We start from the raw sequence: 19,516 nt of genomic DNA on the forward strand, positions 1-19,516 counted from the left end.
GAGAAACAAAATAAAGGGGGAAAAAAGAGAGAAAAACGATTCAAGAAAAGAAAATATTCTCAGAATTACGTTTGCTCTTAAAGGTGAATTTATGGATGGCATTTCAGCCCAAGTTCAGGTAATTCAGCCTATGCCAAGATATAAATTAAGCTTCAGAACAGGAATGATGTGCCATAATTCATTTCTATTATATTTCCTCGTGAGAATATTTTAAAACCCAGAACATATTATTTTCAGAGGTTTTTTTTGAGAGATTCTATGTAGTATCTTAATAATGTTTTAATCAAATTGTTGAGATTGGACATGCAAAACAATGTTTCTGTGAACCCACCAACACAAGACTCAGTGGAGAAAATGTTGAATACACCAATATTACTGAAGAAGAGTAACAGTATGCACTGAATAATTTCTCTCGATACTGAAGCTTGAAAAGATTATGAGCCAAAGACTCATAAAATACAAATCAAAAGAAAGGCAGAATCCATTTCATTCAACACATAAGATCTGATATGGTTCTGGACCTGCTTTTAAAATGATATTAAGAATCTGAATATCAGCCAGGAGAGGTCCAAGTGAGTGTATTGTATTCATTTCAATCTGATTCACCCCAACCAGCAATTGCTTAAAAGCAGACATGTAACGGATGGCCCTTTTAAGGAAGTGTATTAAATACAGAATATGAATATTTCTGATTCCGAAAAATTAGTGGGCAGTATCATGACAACTCTTAGGTACAACAATTAGGAGGGGTGGATTTTATATAGGGATGAGGAAACAATATTCAACTGTTTACTGAATTGAGATAACATGCAACTAAAGCAAAAGTTTCTTAAGTTCTTATCATGACTTCGTCAACTTCCGGACCTCCGAACCTTTCGCCGCGAGCTCAAAACGTACTTATTTATCTGCGCTGGACTGGGTTAGTTTTTTAAGTTATGGGTTTTTAATGGTGATTTTATAGTTTAGGGTTTTATATCGGTCGTCTGACCGTTTTTAGTTTTAAATTGGCCGGTTAAATATTTCATTTTAAATGTATTTTAAATTTATTGTGTACCTATGTGTTTTAATAAGGCTGTACACCGCCCTGAGTCCTTCGGGAGAAGGGCGGTCTAGAAATCTAATTAATAATAAATAAAATAAAATGACCATGTTAGAGGAAGTGTGCTTGTACATGTGTGAATAAGGCAAATGCTGCTAGAGCAACCATGTAAGACCCAAATAAAAGTAAGATCTGATCACAACGATGTTCCAAAATATATTTATTTGCTGCAAGAAGTTCTTCAAAATGATATATATTATACTTGGTTTTATAGAAATGCTAAACTGAGATAATTTGTCACAAGGCATCTACTGCTGAATTATACGCCATTGCTGGAGGCCTGGCTATTAGTTACAGGGACAGGTAATTTGCTGTCCCATGGAAGTTGTTTAAAATATGTTTAACAAATGCCCAGGTTAACCTGAAGTCAATAGTTGTATCAATGAATCACGCTGTTCATCTTACCCGTGGGAGGAATATCTTTTTGGTGAGGACCTTAAACACTGGTAAGAACCTAACTTAATGAATGCTTCTGTTAATAGAGAAGACTTAATATTATGATATGGTTGTGCCATAACAACACGTGTGAATAAAACATATACTGGCATCATATGCACACGGTCATTTTCTTTGATAGATCACATTCAGCATGTGACCGTGTCACTATCTTGTTTGTAAACAAAAAACTTTTCCTCTGCTTTTATTTCAGTTTGGTTGTGGATTCACAACGGATAGCCTCCCCAAAAATGGTATACAAAGATACTTTTTTGCTCATATATAAATTTCAAGGCCAGATTTATAAGTAATAAATTTGGTCTTCCGTTTCAAAGAAATGCTTGACATAATTTGTCTATGCATTTCTTAGTGATCCACTGATGTTTTTTCTTTCTCCAGAGATCATACAGTGAATCTTCTTCCCTGTAACAGCTAGTTTGTGACTGCTTACAACCTGTGCTCAAAATGTCTAAAAACATGCTTCTGTGCTATATATGTGGCTCTATTGCCACATCAAAACGATGCATACTTCTTGTTGGGTAAACCACTGAAAGACCATAGACAATTTTGAAGATGTACATCTCAATGTTGGGTCATTAGTTCAAGGCACTCCTTGTCATCAAAACATTTGCAATTTTGATTTCACCCAAGGAGGAGACTGAGTACTTGAAACTTAAGTGTGGTGAACTTCCTGTTTTCTTACCACCAGCTAGCCTGAGCAATTTTGCAAAAAAAAAAAAAAAAAAATGATCTGCACAAGATGCAGCACCAAACATGTGACAGGGTGGATCCTTGGATAGGAACCCTTCAGGCTTCTCATATCCAGCTTCAATCAGTCAAAGGAGACAGAGAAAGAATCCTGAGGATTGCAAATGAAGGAAATCTGGTGGGTAGGAGGATGCATTCCTTTGAGGGCTAGATAAACAGCAGTTTAAAAAAATCCCACATTTTTAAATTTTTTTTATTTTTTTTTTATTTTGTCACAAAAGTATATATAAGCAGAAGCATGAAGTAACTGTATAGTATATAAGCATATATATGAGTATAAGTATGAAATAACTATATAAATTGGATATAATGAAAGAAAACAGTAGGACAGGAACGATAGGCATGTTTATCAGGCAACAGATTGCTGGGAGAGAGCTGTTTGGGTGCAGAGAGAGGGGAGAACCTTCAGAAAAGGCATTCAAACAAAAGAAGTAGCCCTTTTTAAAAGTCATAGGCCTGGGAATATTACATGTCTGACATATGTTTGGCAATCAGATAATTCAAGCTCAGCTTCCTTCCTTTTAAAAACCAGAAGTGGGAATTCAATTTCATCATCATGGGCAAGTTGCCTTGGTGCAAATGCTTGCCGGACAACGGTTCAGTTGGTGAACAGAGACAGCCCAGGCACAAACAAGTATTGCCATATCCCAGACAAGGACTGGGCAAACCACTCAGCATATTTGCCCATATCCACATGATCAATTAACATATAAGTGAATGCCTACCATGGTAAGTGACTTTAATGGGAAAGGTATAGAAGACACAGTTGGGCTGTTTTGCGGGTTTCAGATGAAGATGAATCAAGTGGACATCTTTTTATTGCATACCAGTCACTTTTCCATTGTTTGTTTATACATGTCAGAAGCGTCACAGGTAAAATAAGGAACACTATATGACCTATGGCACGCATGCCAGAGGTGGCCCTAGCTCAGCTCCAGCATGCATACGCGTGCCGGCCAGTTGATTTTTGGCTGGCCTTGCCCACACCGCCCCACCCCTCCCAGTAATCTCCATATGATCCATTTTGGATGCCAGGGCTTGCACGGAGGCTCTGGGAGGAGGTTTTTGGCCTCCAGAGGGCCTCCGGGGGTCGTTCTCACCCTCCCCAGGCTCCAAGAAAGCTTCTGAGAGCCTTGGGAAGGTGAAAAACAGGCCTTCCGGGCCTACCAGAAGTCTGGAAACAGACCATTTCCAGTCTCTGGAGGCTTCAGAGAGGCCTGCTAGGCCCAAAATGGGCGCGTGGGGTTCATGTGCGCATGCATGGGGGGGTCACATGCACATGCATGGGGGCATGGAGGGCATTGAATTATGGGTGTGGGCACGCACACATGCAACCCCTCCGTGCTCCCTTCCGCCTGCTTTTGGCACATGACGGCAAAAAGATTAGCCATCACTGCTATATGATAGAACATTTAAAATATAAAATACAAGATTCAGATATATACAGATCAAACAAATCTTGCCCAGAAACTAGCAACATTAATGGTGTTCTGTTGTCATGAGGTCCTCAAGTGTGCATTGATCAGGGCATAAAGGCTCTGTTGTCTGCATTTTACCACAACTGTGAAGGGCAGAAGTCACTGGATAGCCCCAATTATTCAGAGTGTCTGAATTTTGTAGTACCCATGCACAGTCTATTCAACAATTTCCATACTTCCCAGCTTTCATGGTGCCAGCTCCTCTGTTGATCCTGTCCAATGTTGGTTCTTTATAGCTTTCCGTAGGTCCTTTCTGCTTTCAAATTCTTCGAAAATTTAAAGCATTTCTTTAAGATCCTAGAGTGCCATATATAGCATTCTATCCTTTAAAGAAATCTTGTGAGTGAGAAGAGATTTCACTTTCTCCTTGGCCAGTGGTGGGATTCAAATAATCTAACAACTGGTTTTCTGCCCAAAAGACCAGCTGGGTAGGTGTGGCTTGGTCATGTGACCTGTGGGCATGGCCAACTCAACATCACTTATGTCGATGGGCGCTTCGCCTTAGCTGTTACAATGTAATAACCAGAGAGGAAGTTTCTATAAGCAGGGCAATAAAGATTAGGCTAGAAACAACACCAGAATGTTTCCTTCCTGCCTTCTTTACAGGATTAGCCCTGTAAAGTGGAAAAAAAAACAAAATAAGATTTCGTCCGCCAACCGGTTCTCCAAACTGCTTAGAAAGTTAACAACTGGTTCTCCTGAATAGGTGCGAACTGGCTGAATCCCACCATTGTCCTTGGCCCATGATTGTTACAGGCCACTCACTGGTTTCTGAGAGCAAAATCAGAAGATGTCGTCCTCTCACTCCTGCCCCTTTGCAAAAGCACCCCATGATTTCCAGTTTCACCCCATTCCTTTGAATCGATCCAGCTTCAATTCAAAAAAGCTGTTTCCTAATCTGAGCTGTTTTATGACCTTCAGAGCAGAGGCCATATTCCAATTCTAAAGCAGCCCCAGCTCCATTGAATGTAGTGGCCAAAAAGTCCAGCTGCTAGTCGCTGTCCTGTGCAGCTATTTCATTCTAGGCTTTCAGGAGGTGGCTGTGGTTTGTTTTAGGGCAGTGATAGCAAACCTTTAGGGTGTGTCAAAAATTCAAAAAATGCCTCTGTTGGCATCTCTGTCTCTCTCTCTCCCCCCTATCTAGTCATCCTAGACAGCGGCACGATGGCAGTGCTGAGGTTGGCCTAAAGTAGAGGCTTGGGCCTTGACTTCAGAGCTAGTGCCACTCAAAAAAGCCATCTCATGCCATTCTCCAAGGTGTGCAAGTCTTGCCCCTGCATCCCAGTGCTTTCCGGGATCTGTCTCACACCACTTACCTTCAGGCAGTTTCCTCTTTCTGTTGAGAGGCCCCTGCAGACTACCCAAGGCTGCTCAGGGTCACCCAAGGCCTTTGTTCTTGAAGCAGCTTTGAAGAATGCTCTTCTGTAGCCTCTGCAGCCTCCAAAAACTGCCAAAATGTGCCTTGTTTTTGTGAAGTTTTCGGAGGCCCTGGAATCTGTGCGGGATCGTGTCCTCTTAGGTGACTTTCAGAAGCTGCATGAGAACTCATCCGTTTCTCACATGGCCTCTGCAGTCTACAAAATTGCATGAGAATGGGGCGTGCTTTTGAGAATAGTTGTTGTTGAGTCTTGGTGAACACTGGTGTGTCACCCAAAATGTGATGTGTCACCTTTGACATACATGTCGTAGGTTCACCCTCACTGGTTTTAGAATCCAGAGCTGGAACCCTATTAAGTCAATGAAACTCATGCTCTATTTAGCCTTATGTTTCCCAAAGGGTAGTCATCTTTTTGGACAACACTCTCCTTGCTTTCCTATTTCCTCCCCGCAATATTGCAAAACTTTCCTTATCTGTAATTTTGCAAAACATAATTCATTTGCAATGTAGGAATTTTGATATTTTATTTCATTGTCACCGATCTATCGGTTCTTAACTTGCTACAAAGTTCCTATGGACCTATATAGGAAAAGAACAGCCAGATTCTGACCGTTCCTGTCCTATTGTTTTTCTTTTCTTCTTCCTATATATATATATATGCTTATACTTTTATATACTATATAACCTTTCTGTATGATACTTACATATATTGTTGTGACAAAAATAAATAAATAAAAATAAAAAATAAATAAAATGTTCTATATTGCTTTGATTATATTGTAGTATTTTAGAAGTTCTTGCACTTGACCACAGCCTTTTACCATACTTGGTTTGAGGTATAAGAAAAGTAAGATGCAAAAGAGGTGTGTGGGATAGTATCAAGACTTGCGCATTGCAAAGTTACAGAGAAATTCTCTAGGTTTGTTTGGCATTGGCTAAAGAAATCGCTGGAAATATTCTATGTTTACCCCACATTGTGTAAGTTTGCCAAATTAAGCATTTCTGGGGATGGAGTTCAGTATTTTCTGACTTGTTATACTGAAGTAATGTGGACGGATATAAAGAGGAATTCCTTACATCATCATGAAATCCCTTTGGATGCCTTTTTTCATTCATGCGAAGCATTGGTCAAAGTTATGTGCTAAATAAATCCCTACCCATTACTTCTCTGAATTTGATAACTATTCCAAATAAGGGTGGTAGTAAACAGCTAAACAGCTGGTTTCTTAAATAATAGATTGACTTGCTGGATCAACACAGAACTCACTGCAACCTCAGGCTTTATGGATATTAAGTTGTTTTTTTCCCCAACTCATTGCTCAAGGATTCCGTTTCAGGATTCTGATGTGATTATGAGGGATTGTATTTTTACGGCTGTCCATAATTTCCTCTGGCCATTCTCATAAACAACAGTAATGCCATTTCCTTTCTCCCATCCCAAATACCTTGGCTTTCACTAATACTTTTTATCACTGTTTTTATTTATTTAAGGCTGTGGATGGGGGCAGAAAGGTGTGTAAGGGAATCTGTTTGTCTATTTGTTTTGATCAGAGTGGAGAAGAAATCCATCACAGATTTCCTTTATATTAAAATGTTCTATATTGCTTTGATTATATTGTAGTATTTTAAAAGTTCTTGCACTTGACCACAGCCTTTTACCATACTTGGTTTGAGGTATAAGAAAAGTAAGATGCAAAAGAGGTGTGTGGGATAGTATCAAGACTTGCGCATTGCAAAGTTACAGAGAAATTCTCTAGGTTTGTTTGGCATTGGCTAAAGAAATCGCTGGAAATATTCTATGTTTACCCCACATTGTGTAAGTTTGCCAAATTAAGCATTTCTGGGGATGGAGTTCAGTATTTTCTGACTTGTTATACTGAAGTAATGTGGACGGATATAAAGAGGAATTCCTTACATCATCATGAAATCCCTTTGGATGCCTTTTTTCATTCATGCGAAGCATTGGTCAAGGTTATGTGCTAAATAAACCCCTACCCATTACTTCTCTGAATTTGATAACTATTCCAAATTAGGGTGGTAGTAAACAGCTAAACAGCTGGTTTCTTAAATAATAGATTGACTTGCTGGATCAACACAGAACTCACTGCAACATCAGGCTTTATGGATATTAAGTTGTTTTTTTTCCAACTCATTGCTCAAGGATTCTGTTTCAGGATTCTGATGTGATTATGAGGGATTGTATTTTTACGGCTGTCCATAATTTGCTCTGGCCATTCTCATAAACAACAGTAATGCCATTTCCTTTCTCCCATCCCAAATACCTTGACAAGTGTGGCTTTCACTAATACTTTTTATCACTGTTTTTATTTATTTAAGGCTGTGGATGGGGGCAGAAAGGTGTGTAAGGAAATCTGTTTGTCTATTTGTTTTGATCAGAGTGGAGAAGAAATCCATCACAGATTTCCTTTATATTAAAATGTTCTAATCTGCCAAGCTTTGCATAATGTAACAGTTCATTGATTTTTATCTGAATTACCAAACGTATTAATTGTATAGTGCTAAAGGAAGACTTGCCATTCCCTCTATCCAGGAGGCATTATGCAATCTTAGATGTAACTCATTTAATTAAGGCTGTATACCACCTCCACACATTCCAGCTGAATGTGATACAAACTACAACCAGCATTTTAGGGCCTTTCCCTGAAACTTCTTCCAGTTATAACCCACTGGAGTTTTCCTGAATATATAATCTGAATAATTCTGGAAAACCCAGAAGTTTCTGCACTATAATGAGAAGTTTTAGTTTGTTTATTTATTAATTAATTAAACATATTCGCCACCCATCTTACCAAAGGATAACTCTGGATGGCTTACTGTTACATATGCAGTTAAAATCAAACATTAAAACCAATGGCACATGGGGAGGGTGGGGGGGGAGGAGACAGGATATGTTATTAATCAATCAATCACCTCCATTGTGCTGTTCCCACAATGGGGCCCCAAGCTAACTGGCAAAGCCACGTCTTTAGGCCCTGATGAAAAGATAGGAGGGTTGGGGCCAATCTCACACTGGGGGCCAGGATGTTCCAGAGGGCAGGGTAACAGCAGAGACGGTCATCATCCTGGACTCCACCAGCCAGAATAATGGAGCTGATGGGACCTGTGGCAAGTGTCCTATGCTGGCACGAGTGGTATGGACCAATCCCAGTGGGCTGAGATGGTCCTTCAAGTAACCATGAAGGGCTTTAAAGGTGACCTCCAACACCTTGAATTGCACCTGGAAGCAGACTGGTAACCAATGCAACTCGCAGAACAGTGGTGTTACAGGTTAGTTGGAGGTAATAAAAGGAATTGCATTGTTATTGGTTTTCTAGGCAAACTCTAGTGACAATTTCCCTAGTTAAACAAATAATGCTCTCTCTTATCCACAAAGCAGAATAAAGAAGGAAGACTTCAACAGCATTAATTGTGCATCTATTTTGGGCAAAATCTTAATACCGCAACATAGGCCACTTTGGAGATATCTTCCTCTTCCAAACTGAAATGACTCTTTCTTAAAATGGTCCGAAATGAACCAGATTAGAGTCATACTTTCTGTTTGTCCCAAGGCCAGTATGGACCAGCCACCAATTCCTTACTGAAGGAATGGATAACCCATTCCGTTATACATTCCCAATTCACTGAAATTGTACCCCATAGCTGTCTTTTCTAGCTTTCATTCAAAACTGTTGCTTTCCAACCTGTTGTGTCTTAAGCTCTTCAAAATAGGTAGTCTGAAGCACTTCATGCCATTCTGATTGTTGGCATGTCTCCATTTCTCTAGTAGTTGATCATTGTCCTGGGCAGTCATGTCATTTGGGCTCCTGAGATGTGATGTTCTTTGCTGGTCAGCAGTTACATTTTTAAACTTATCTTGTGGTTGATGCAACAATCAACTGTTAACTCTTTTTTTGGCCTGTATTTTCCCAATCTCTCTACAGTTTTTTCATTCCATTCATCCTTACATCTCCGGGAGTCTACCTTTTGATTTATCTGACATAAAAGCATGTCCCTCTTTTTCCCCACTCTGGGCATACAGAACCGAAAATATCCTTCCCCTGTTCCTGTCCCTCTCTCTTTCCCTTTCCCCACCCTTTCCCTTTCCCTCTCTTTCATCCCTCCCCCTTTTTCTCCCTCTCCCCTTTCCCTCTCCCTCTCCCTTTCCTCCTTTCCTCCTTTTCATTTCCTCTTTTCTTTTTAAACCTTTAAGTTGCAATGTAGGCAGATTGGAATGAAGTTAAAAGGTTTCAATTAATGTTGCTTAGCAGCTTCCATGAAACTCTTTGCTAAAAAGTTTCCGTGGCTTACAGTGGAACACAGGAATGAAGGAGCACCTGGTTTCCTTTGCTTTAAATCATTACAGCATCAAAGCAGGGTTGAAATCCAGCAGGTTCTGACAGGTTCTGGGGAACCGGTAGTGGAAAGTTTGAGCAGTTCAGAGAACTGACAAATAACACCTCTGGCTGGGATGGTTTCAGAATGGGATGGGAATGGAGATTTTACAATATCCTTCCCCAGGAGTGGGGTGGGAATGGAGATTTTGCAATATTCTTCCCCCAAGAGTGGGGTGGGAATGGAGATTTTGCAGTATCCTTCCCCTGCCATGCCCATCAAGCCACGCCCACTAAGCTGCACCATGCCCATCAAGCCACACCCACAGAACTGGTAGTAAAAAAAATGGATTTCACCACTGCATCAAAGCAATGATGGCACAATAAAGGGGCAGAGGAGAAAGAAAGGGCATGTATCAGTGTTCCCTTGGGAAGGTTTTATGAAGGCATCTATATGTGCAAAGGTCTGAAAAAGGAAAAGTATAAGGACTATTGAGGAATGGAACAGTCCATTAAAGGAAAAAGCCACCTAATGAGAAGGAAGGACTCACTGGAGAAGAGCCTAATGCTGGGAAAGATTGAGGGCAAAAAAAGAAGGGGATGACAGAGAACAAGGTGGCTGGATGGAGTCACTGAAGCAGTCAGTGTTAAGTTCGGGAAGTAACGAGGCTGGAGACCAGGGTAGTGACAACAGCTCTTTAATATAGGGTGAACCCAGCAACAGGCTGGGGCAAAAACCTCTCCTTTTATACAGTTCTGCTGGAGGCTTCGTCCAATCAGCAACGTGCTGATTTCCCGCTCAAATATTTAAAGGCACAACTGTTAATACATAACACTCCTCCCCTCCCAGAAAACACTTGGTCTTATTTACATATTTATTTACATGTTATTTTTCGACGTAGTCACGCAAATAACCTGGGCGTCTCCTAGTTCTTTCTGACCTGCGGTTCAGTTCTGGGTGGTGTTTTGAGCTGGTCGGAGGCTGTTTTCTCCTCCCAGCTCTTTCTCTGGGCCATCGGGCTCTGGATTATTGGCCGACTCTTTTCTTGGCCATCCGGCCTTGGATTAATTTTGGAATTTTCCTTGCTGTTTCCCTCGGGGACCTGATGGCGTCGCTGGAACTCTGGGACCTCAGCTAAGTCTTGCGCCTCCCGGGTCATTGTCAGCTGTGGATTCAAAGTGGTATTGGTCATTACCTGTCTCTGTTGGTTTGGTTTGGTCAGTTATTCGTTTCCTTAACTGATCTATGTGGCGCCGCCACATTCGGTTGTCTGGTAGCTCTACCACGTCGATTTTGGCCCTGTTACTTTTGTTACTTGTCCTGCGACCCAACTCGGGCCGTCCCCATAGTTTCGGGCCCACACCGTCGCCTATGCTCATTTCCTTGTTTTTCTAGCTCCCCCTTGTAACCCTCGGGTGTGTAATGGGGGTTCAAACGGTCAAGTGGGCACCGGAGTTTTCGTCCCATTAGCAATTCGGCTGGGCTTTTCCCGTGGCTGTGCTTGGGGTTCTGTGCTGGACGGCTAGGAAAAGTCTATTTTGTTTGCCAGTCACCTGGCTTGAGCCTGGACAATGCCTCCTTAGCGCCCGGACGGAACGCTCTGCAAGGCCATTCGGCGCAGGGTGGAAAGGTGCAGAGAGGGCATGTCGGATGCCTTCCTCTGCCAGGTACTCTTCAAACTGGGCTGCCGTGAATTGGGGCCCATTGTCGGACACCAGAGTGTCCGGCAACCCGTGAGTTGCGAATAGGTGGCGCAGGGTTGCGATTACTGCTTCGGCTGTGGTGGACTTCATAAGTATGATCTCTAACCATTTGGAAAATGCGTCCACCACCACTAGGAACGTTTGGCCGTGAAAGGGGCCAGCAAAGTCAATGTGGATTCTTGACCAAGGCCCTTGGGGCTTTTCCCATTCTCTGACTGGGGCTGTTGGGGTAGCGGTCTGACTCTTGGCAAGCTTGGCATTTCCCTACCCTCTCAGCAATCTCTGCCCATGAGTGGCCACCATACATAGCTTCTAGCTAACCCTTCATCCTTACGATGCCTGGGTGACCTCGTGGAGGAGGTCCAATACCTTGCCCTTAACTTAACAGGAATTATTACACGATCACCCCATAACAGGCACCCCTTGAGCCGAGAGCTCATCACGTTTCTTAACAAATTCTTTGAACTGCTCGCCGGCAGCGGCCACCCTCTCTGTACCCAACCGAGTACAGTCCTTAACACAATGTCCCGGTATGATGCCCGAGCCACTTCCTTTGATGTGACTGGGCCAGAGTCCAACGAGTCAATAAGGAGGATGGGTGTCCCCGAGTGGGGTCTTCGGTCGCCCTGGCAGTGGGCATCGGCTCAACGCGCCTGCATGCCCCACTTCTTTCCCGGTCGATGCTGCAGCTTGTATGAGTAAGCGGCTAAAAATATAGTCCATCGAGTCAAGCGTGGCGAAAGTGCCACAGGCGTTGGCGGTCGCCAGCCAGTAATCCCAGTAACGGTCTGTGGTCAGTCACGATTTCAAAATTCGCCCAAAGACATACTCATGGAATTTTTGACCCTGATACAATGGCTAATGCTTCTTTGTCTAATTGGCTGTAGTTCCTCTCTGGGAGGACATCGTTCTAGAGTAGAACGCTATAGGGGCTTCTGTGCCGTTTGAAGTCTATGGCTGAGTACAGCCCCACCCCATAAGGGGACGATCGCAAACCAGCACTAGGGGTAGTGAGTCGTGATATTGGATGAGCAGGCTATCACTTGAGAGCAGGTTCTTTACTGCTTCAAAAGCCCTATTTTCTGACTTTCCCAAGACCAAACAGTATTTTTCCTAAGAGCCTATGCAGCGGTTCCAAGAACGGTTGCTTTGTTCTTCAAAAGACCGCGTAAAATTAACCAATCCCAGGAATGCCTGCAGCTCTGCTTTGTTTTTGGGCGCTGGAGCCTTCCTAATTGCCTTAACTTTGCTCTCAGTAGGGTGAATTTTCTTGTCTATCCGTAGCCCAAGAAATCGACCGATTCGACCCCTATCTGACATTTATTTGTCTTGACTTTTAATCCGCTGTCCGGAAAATGCTCAAGACCTTTCTTAACCGCCCCCAATTCCTCCATGTTTTCCCTGAAATTAGGACATCATCAAGTAGGGAACTACCCTGGGAGCCCTTGCAGTAGTCGCTCCATCAGGTTTTGGAACAGCCCTGGTGCCACACTAACCCCAAATTGCAATCGGTGCACTTGAATGCCCCCTGTGCGCCACAATCGCTTGGGCTTCGCCAGCGGGCGTCTACTGGCAGTTGTTGGTAGGCTTGGGCCAAGTCTAACTTTGCAAAGACTTGCCCTTGCCCCAAGGAGTGCAATAAATGTTGCACCACGGAACCGGGTACGCTTTTCTGTAAGGCTTTGTTAAGCGTCGCCTTGTAGTCAGCGCAAATTCTAATTGACCCGTCCGATTTGATGGGGTGACGATTGCCTCCCACTTTGCGTGATCGACTGGCACCAAAACCCCTGATTTATGAGCTTGTCCAGCTCCTTATCAATTTTGGTTTTAGGGCAAAAGGGACCTCCTCGCCTTAAGCCTAATGGGGGCTACCTGGGGTCTAAGTTGAAGGAAATAGGGGTCCCTTGTACTTGCCCAGGCAGTCCTTGAAGACATCTTCGAACTCGTTAAAGAGAATGTCTTTCAAATTGCAGTCACTTCTGTAGATGCCAGTCACTCCCATGCCCAGGGCACGAAACCAGTCTAGTCCCAACAGACTGGGCAGAGTTCCTTCGACGATCGTGATGGGCAGGGTCTTTTGTGAGGGCCGTACTCGACTCGGACGGAGGTGGTCCTCGAACAGGGATGCGATTCCCTGGTAGTCGTGGCACTCGTAGCCGCTGTGCTTGCAGATGGCGCCGCGACGGACGGCAGCGACTTCGCCAGGGTGTCCCAGGACATGATGGTGATCGCTGATCCCGTGTCCACTTCAAGCCTGCACCGTACTCCTCGATCTTGGGCTTTGTGAAAATCTTCTTTCCACTTTGGTTGAGGCGCGCCTATAATGACAGTCGCTTGGTTAGACTTCGCTTTCTTGTTTGAACCAATCGCGGGCCGCCTTTCCGGTTCCGCGTTTGATTGGCCGATTTGAATTTTCGGCGGAAGGTTGGGCCGCTCTGCAAACCTGAGCTAAGTGTCCTTTCTTCCCACACCGCCGGCATGTTGCGTCTTTAAACCTGCAGCGTTGGCGCTGATGCTGCCTCCGCAGCTTCCGCACTCGTCACAGTCCTCAGTGTCGCGTTTCTCGGTCCGGCAGACCCTTCCTCATCCTCGCCTCACCTTCGGATTCGGACTGAATCTCCTCCTGGTGTACTGGCGTTGGCTTTGCGCTCGCCTTGGATTGAAGAGGCTTTTGCAGAGTCTCTGCTGCTTTAGTAGACATTTCGTGTGCTCTGGCCTCGCCCAGAGCGGTGGCTAGTGTCAGGTTGCTCCTGGCTAGCAGTCGTCGCCGTAGGCGGATGTCCTTGACCCTCGGATGAGTTGCTCGAGTAGCACTGCCTAAGTCTCGGTATCCGCAGTCCTTGGACGCTCTTCTTAAAGCGGCCATGTAGTCACCGGCGGACTCGCCTCCATCTGTCTACGTTCTCCGAATTCAAACCGCTGCACGTATTTGGACGGCGCGGTGCGAAATGGTTCTTCAGCAAAGTCTGCAGAGTCGGCCACGATACCGATTGTATCGGCGTTGGCTCTGCCAGGGCTTCCGCAATCTCGATTACCTCCGGCCCGCAATGGCTTAGGAAGTAAGCCCGCTTGCGGTTATCAGGGATCCTGTAGTTCGTTGGCTTCTAGAAAGCTTTCAAACGGGTCATATATGTTCCCCATTTCTCCTTGCCGGGTTGTACGGTGCGGGTGGCGTGTTGCCATTTCCGCGTTTCTGCCCTGAGTTTGCTGGGTTCGGGACTAGCGTGCTTCAGCTCGGTTCTGGTTCTCCTTAGCCTCGAGATCCCACCTTCGTCGCCAATGTTAAGTTCGGGAAGTAACGAGGCTGGAGACCAGGGTAGTGACAACAGCTCTTTAATATAGGGTGAACCCAGCAACAGGCTGGGGCAAAAACCTCTCCTTTTATACAGTTCTGCTGGAGGCTTCGTCCAATCAGCAACGTGCTGATTTCCCGCTCAAATATTTAAAGGCACAACTGTTAATACATAACAGTCAGCGTGAGCTTAAATGGACTCCAGAGGATGGTAGAGGACAGGAAGGCCTGGAGGAACGTTGTCCATGGGGTTGCGATGGGTCAGACATGACTTTGCAACTAACAACAACAACAACAACAACAACAACAACAACAACAACAAAGGAAAAAGCAAGCATTGGTATACTGATTTACTCAGAACCAGCTTTTATGAAAGGCAAGAAGCCAGAGAAAGACCAATTATGGCCTGTAGCGGCCATAAACTGGACTGAACGCCAGTCCAGCCCTGTTGTTAAACCAAGCTGCAATTTCAGAAGCCGGCTTCCAGAAGAGCCTGGAGCAGAATGGGAAATGAGCAGGTGAGGCTGTGTGATTGTTATTCTGGTTGTCATGTCTGACACTTTGTGACTCCTCCCCCGCTCCCTGGACCACAGCATGCCAGGCCTCACCCCAGGCCCTCCACTGTTTTCTATAGCCTGCCCAAACTCATGTCTACTGCATTGATGACACTTCCTAACCATCTCTGCTGTCCCCTTCTCCTTTTGCTTTAAATCATTACAGCATCAAAGCAGGGTTGAAATCCAGCAGGTTCTGACAGGTTCTGGGGAACCGGTAGTGGAAAGTTTGAGCAGTTCAGAGAACTGACAAATAACACCTCTGGCTGGGATGGTTTCAGAATGGGATGGGAATGGAGATTTTACAGTATCCTTCCCCAGGAGTGGGGTGGGAATGGAGATTTTGCAATATCCTTCCCCTAGGAGTGGGGTGGGAATGGAGATTTTGCAGTATCCTTCCCCTGCCATGCCCATCAAGCCACACCCACCAAGCTGCACCATGCCCATCAAGCCACGCCCACAGAACTGGTAGTAAAAAAAATTGGATTTTACCACTGCATCAAAGCAATGATGGCACAATAAAGGGGCAGAGGAGAAAGAAAGGGCATGTATCTCTGTTCCCTTGGGAAGGGTTTATGAAGGCATCTATATGTGCAAAGGTCTGAAAAAGGAAAAGTGTAAGGACTATTGAGGAATGGAAGAGTCCATTAAAGGAAAAAGCCACCTAATGAGAAGGAAGGACTCACTGGAGAAGAGCCTAATGCTGGGAAAGATTGAGGGCAAAAGAAGAAGGGGATGACAGAGAACGAGGTGGCTGGATGGAGTCACTGAAGCAGTAGACGTGAGCTTAAATGGACTCCAGAGGATGGTAGAGGACAGGAAGGTCTGGAGGAACGTTGTCCATGGGGTTGCGATGGGTCAGACATGACTTTGCAACTAACAACAACAACAACAACAACAAAGGAAAAAGCAAGCATTGGTATACTGATTTACTCAGAACCAGCTTTTATGAAAGGCAAGAAGCCAGAGAAAGACCAATTATGGCCTGTAGCGGCCATAAACTGGACTGAACGCCAGTCCAGCCCTGTTGTTAAACCAAGCTGCAATTTCAGAAGCCGGCTTCCAGAAGAGCCTGGAGCAGAATGGGAAATGAGCAGGTGAGGCTGTGTGATTGTTATTCTGGTTGTCATGTCTGACACTTTGTGACCCCTCCCCCGCTCCCTGGACCACAGCATGCCAGGCCTCACCCCAGGCCCTCCACTGTTTTCTATAGCCTGCCCAAACTCATGTCTACTGCATTGATGACACTTCCTAACCATCTCTGCTGTCCCCTTCTCCTTTTGCTTCAATCTTTCCCAGCATCAGGGTCTTGTCCTCTCTTCTCATTTGGTGGCCGGAATATTTGAGCTTTAGATTCAACATCTGCCCTTCCGAAGAACAACCAGGATTGATTTCTTTTAGGCTTGACTGATTTGATCTCCTTGCATTCCAAGACTCTCAAAAGTCTTCTCCAATACCTCCATTTGAAAGCATCACTTCTTCGGCAGTCAGCCTTCCTTAAAAGTCCAACTCTCACAGCCATACATTACTACTGGGAAAACCATAGCGTTGATTACTGTATATGCGCTGTGGTCTTACTCTTAATCCTTCACATTCCCTTTGGAATTTCATAAGACCTTGCAGCAGAGTTAGCTTTTCCCCAAAGGTTTTATTAGGTGAATGAGAAGGAAAAAAGCACCCTTCTGAAAAACTGCCAGAGGCTATCCTATCCTCTATCTGAGGGTCAGGGTCAGGCTTTTAAATGACTTAGCTCTCCTCAGAGGTGGATCAATGGCCATTCTGGACCAGATTTTCCTTTTCAATACTTGTGACTTTTTTATATGGAAAGTAACAATCAAAACACATACTCCTCTCTGCACCAGAAACTATTAAAATGTTGTAACATCTAAACACACCCCGTGTGGGGCAAGGGGCGGCGGCTGATCTATTCTATTCCATACACTCATAAATTGAAGTATGCATATTCTAGATCAGGCGTGTCAAACTCAAGGCCCGCGGGCCAGATTGGCCTACGGGGTGCTTAGATCTGGCTCATGGGGCTGCCCTGGAAACAGCAAAGGACCGGCCCGCGGTGCCTCTGCCAGTGAAAAATGAGCTCAGGAGGGCTGTGTGTGGCCCTCTCGATGTCAACCTTGAAGTTCTGTTTTCACTGGGAGAGGGCTGTGGGATCCACCTGGGCCACCATATGTACCCATGACATGAGTGACGTGAATCTGGCCATGCCTCCTGGCCATGCCCTCCACACCCCTGAGGTCAAACACAACTCTGATGTGGCCCTCAATGAAATCGAGTTTGACACCCCTGCTCTAGATACTTGATTCCAAAAGGAAAAAAACAACAACCCTGCAGCACATAGAGTTGTCATCCCGAAGTGATTTGTACATTTTCTATTCTTATAGTAACAATGATAATGTTTTTGAAAGATTAAACAATAGACATAAACAATAACACAAGTGAGAACATAATAGCTTTGAGTACACCTTAGTTCCAGGTGCAGTTTATTTGTGTTTTGTTTATACTTCTTGAATAAAGCTTGCTGCCGTTGTTGTCACTTTAAGAACGTACTTGAGTCATTTGCCCTAAGCAACACAAAACAACTTTAAAAAACCTGACTGTTTTTTAAGTTCTTAATTTTATGCAGACTCGTCTCAAATAGTGGAAATATCAAGTCAAATTCTGAGTGGAACTTAAATAGCTGACAAGCTTTTCCATACTTCAGACCTAAGCTGTTTCTCTCTCTCTCTCCTCTGCCTCCCTCCACCAAATAAACTCTCTGAAAATGAAATTGCTTTCTAAGTTTCAAGCTTTTTCTTTCCTTTGGTTACATTGAAGATTTGATGTTTTGTTCAGGCCATCTTTCTCTAGTGATTGGCAGATCACCTTGCCTGCTGGCATGGGGAAGGGAGGGAGTGAGGGAGAGAGAGAGAAAGAAAGAAGAATTTTACCATTTTTCCTGTCACAAAGGTGCTTTTCAAAAAGGCAATTGGACTTTCTTGGGTTTTGCTTCTCAACCAAGAAGCTTCTTCAGTTCTGACTGAATGGTGGGGGTTGGAAGGATTTATATCGGGGTAAAATGCTCCTGATTTGGACCATATCGCGTGATCCGGTAGTGATTGAGGCTGGTGATTCGGCGATCCGGTAGTGATGGCGGAGCAAAGCTCCGCCCACCAGCCCGGGTGTCATTTCTTCCTAGTTTTAACCAGGAAGTAATGTGTTTTTTATCTTCTGCGCATGTGCAAAAGGTTTGTGCATGCACAGGTCTGCGTGTGCATCTGATGCACGAGAGCGCGTGAGTAAAACAAGCGCGTGTGCATGGCTCATTCACTTCCGAATTGGTAAGGAAGGTAAGCAGATTTCACCTCTGATTTATATTCTTTGCAGTCATCTGGTCCTAAGCACTCCAAAGGTCCGTCATTATCTCTCAGACCATCATTCTTTTGAAGACAGCAAAGTTCACATTCTGGACAGAGAGGACTACTGGTTTGAAAAGGTCAAAGGGGCCATCTATATTGAAATTAAACGGTCCTCTTGCAATAGAGACAGGATATCTCCTGTCTGTAATGCAGCCTTTTCAGCAGTTCCAAGAAGATTCCACACCGATTTGCACCTTGATTCAGGTGACTCTGAGAATACAAATAAATCCCCAAGTGGCCTCAATGATTCTCAGAGAGCTAACAACCTCAGAAGCTAAGAAACCCAATAGCTGCCTGAACGCCACAGTAGCTGAAAGCTATCAAGAACCTACTTGCCACCTCCGTTCTGTCTTCCTGCATAATCAACAGTTGAGGAGCACCATCTTGCCATCTCAACCCTGATTTCCACTTCCTATCACTCAACTGGTAAGCACTTGCTGCTTGCCATCTCAATCCTCACTTCTCTACTTGTCCTAATGGTCAGATTTAACATTTCAGTATTTGAAAACAGATTCATTTAAGTGTACAAAGCATAGCGAAAGTAGCAGTGTGAATATTGATTTCAGAAATCAGATGATAATGAACACGTCCCAAGTGCCGTGTAGTGGCCAACTGTGAATTTATGTGTTGTGCTATGAGAGCAGGGGTGAAATCCAGCAGGTTCTGACATGTTCTGGAGAACCGATAGCGGAATTTTTGAGCAGTTCTGAGAACCGGCAAATACCACCTCTGGCTGGCCCCAGAGTGAGGTGGGAATGGAAATATTGCAATATCCTTCCCCCAGGAGTGGGGAGGGAATGGAGATTTTGCAGTATTCTTCCCTGGAGTGGGGTGGGAATGGAGATTTTGTAGTATCCTTCCCCTGCCATGCCCACCAAGCCACGCCCACCAAGCCACACCACACCCACCAAGCCATGCCCACAGAACTGGGAGTAAAAAAATTGGATTTCACCACTGTATGAGAGGATGTGATTCCACTTAAGGAATATAAAACAAATATGAGATTAGTAAATATAATTATGAATACTGAAAAAAGAAATGATATTGGGAAATCTGCTTGTCTA

The sequence above is a fragment of the Ahaetulla prasina genome, chromosome 1, assembly GCF_028640845.1.
Source record: "Ahaetulla prasina isolate Xishuangbanna chromosome 1, ASM2864084v1, whole genome shotgun sequence".
Lineage (NCBI taxonomy): Eukaryota > Metazoa > Chordata > Lepidosauria > Squamata > Colubridae > Ahaetulla > Ahaetulla prasina.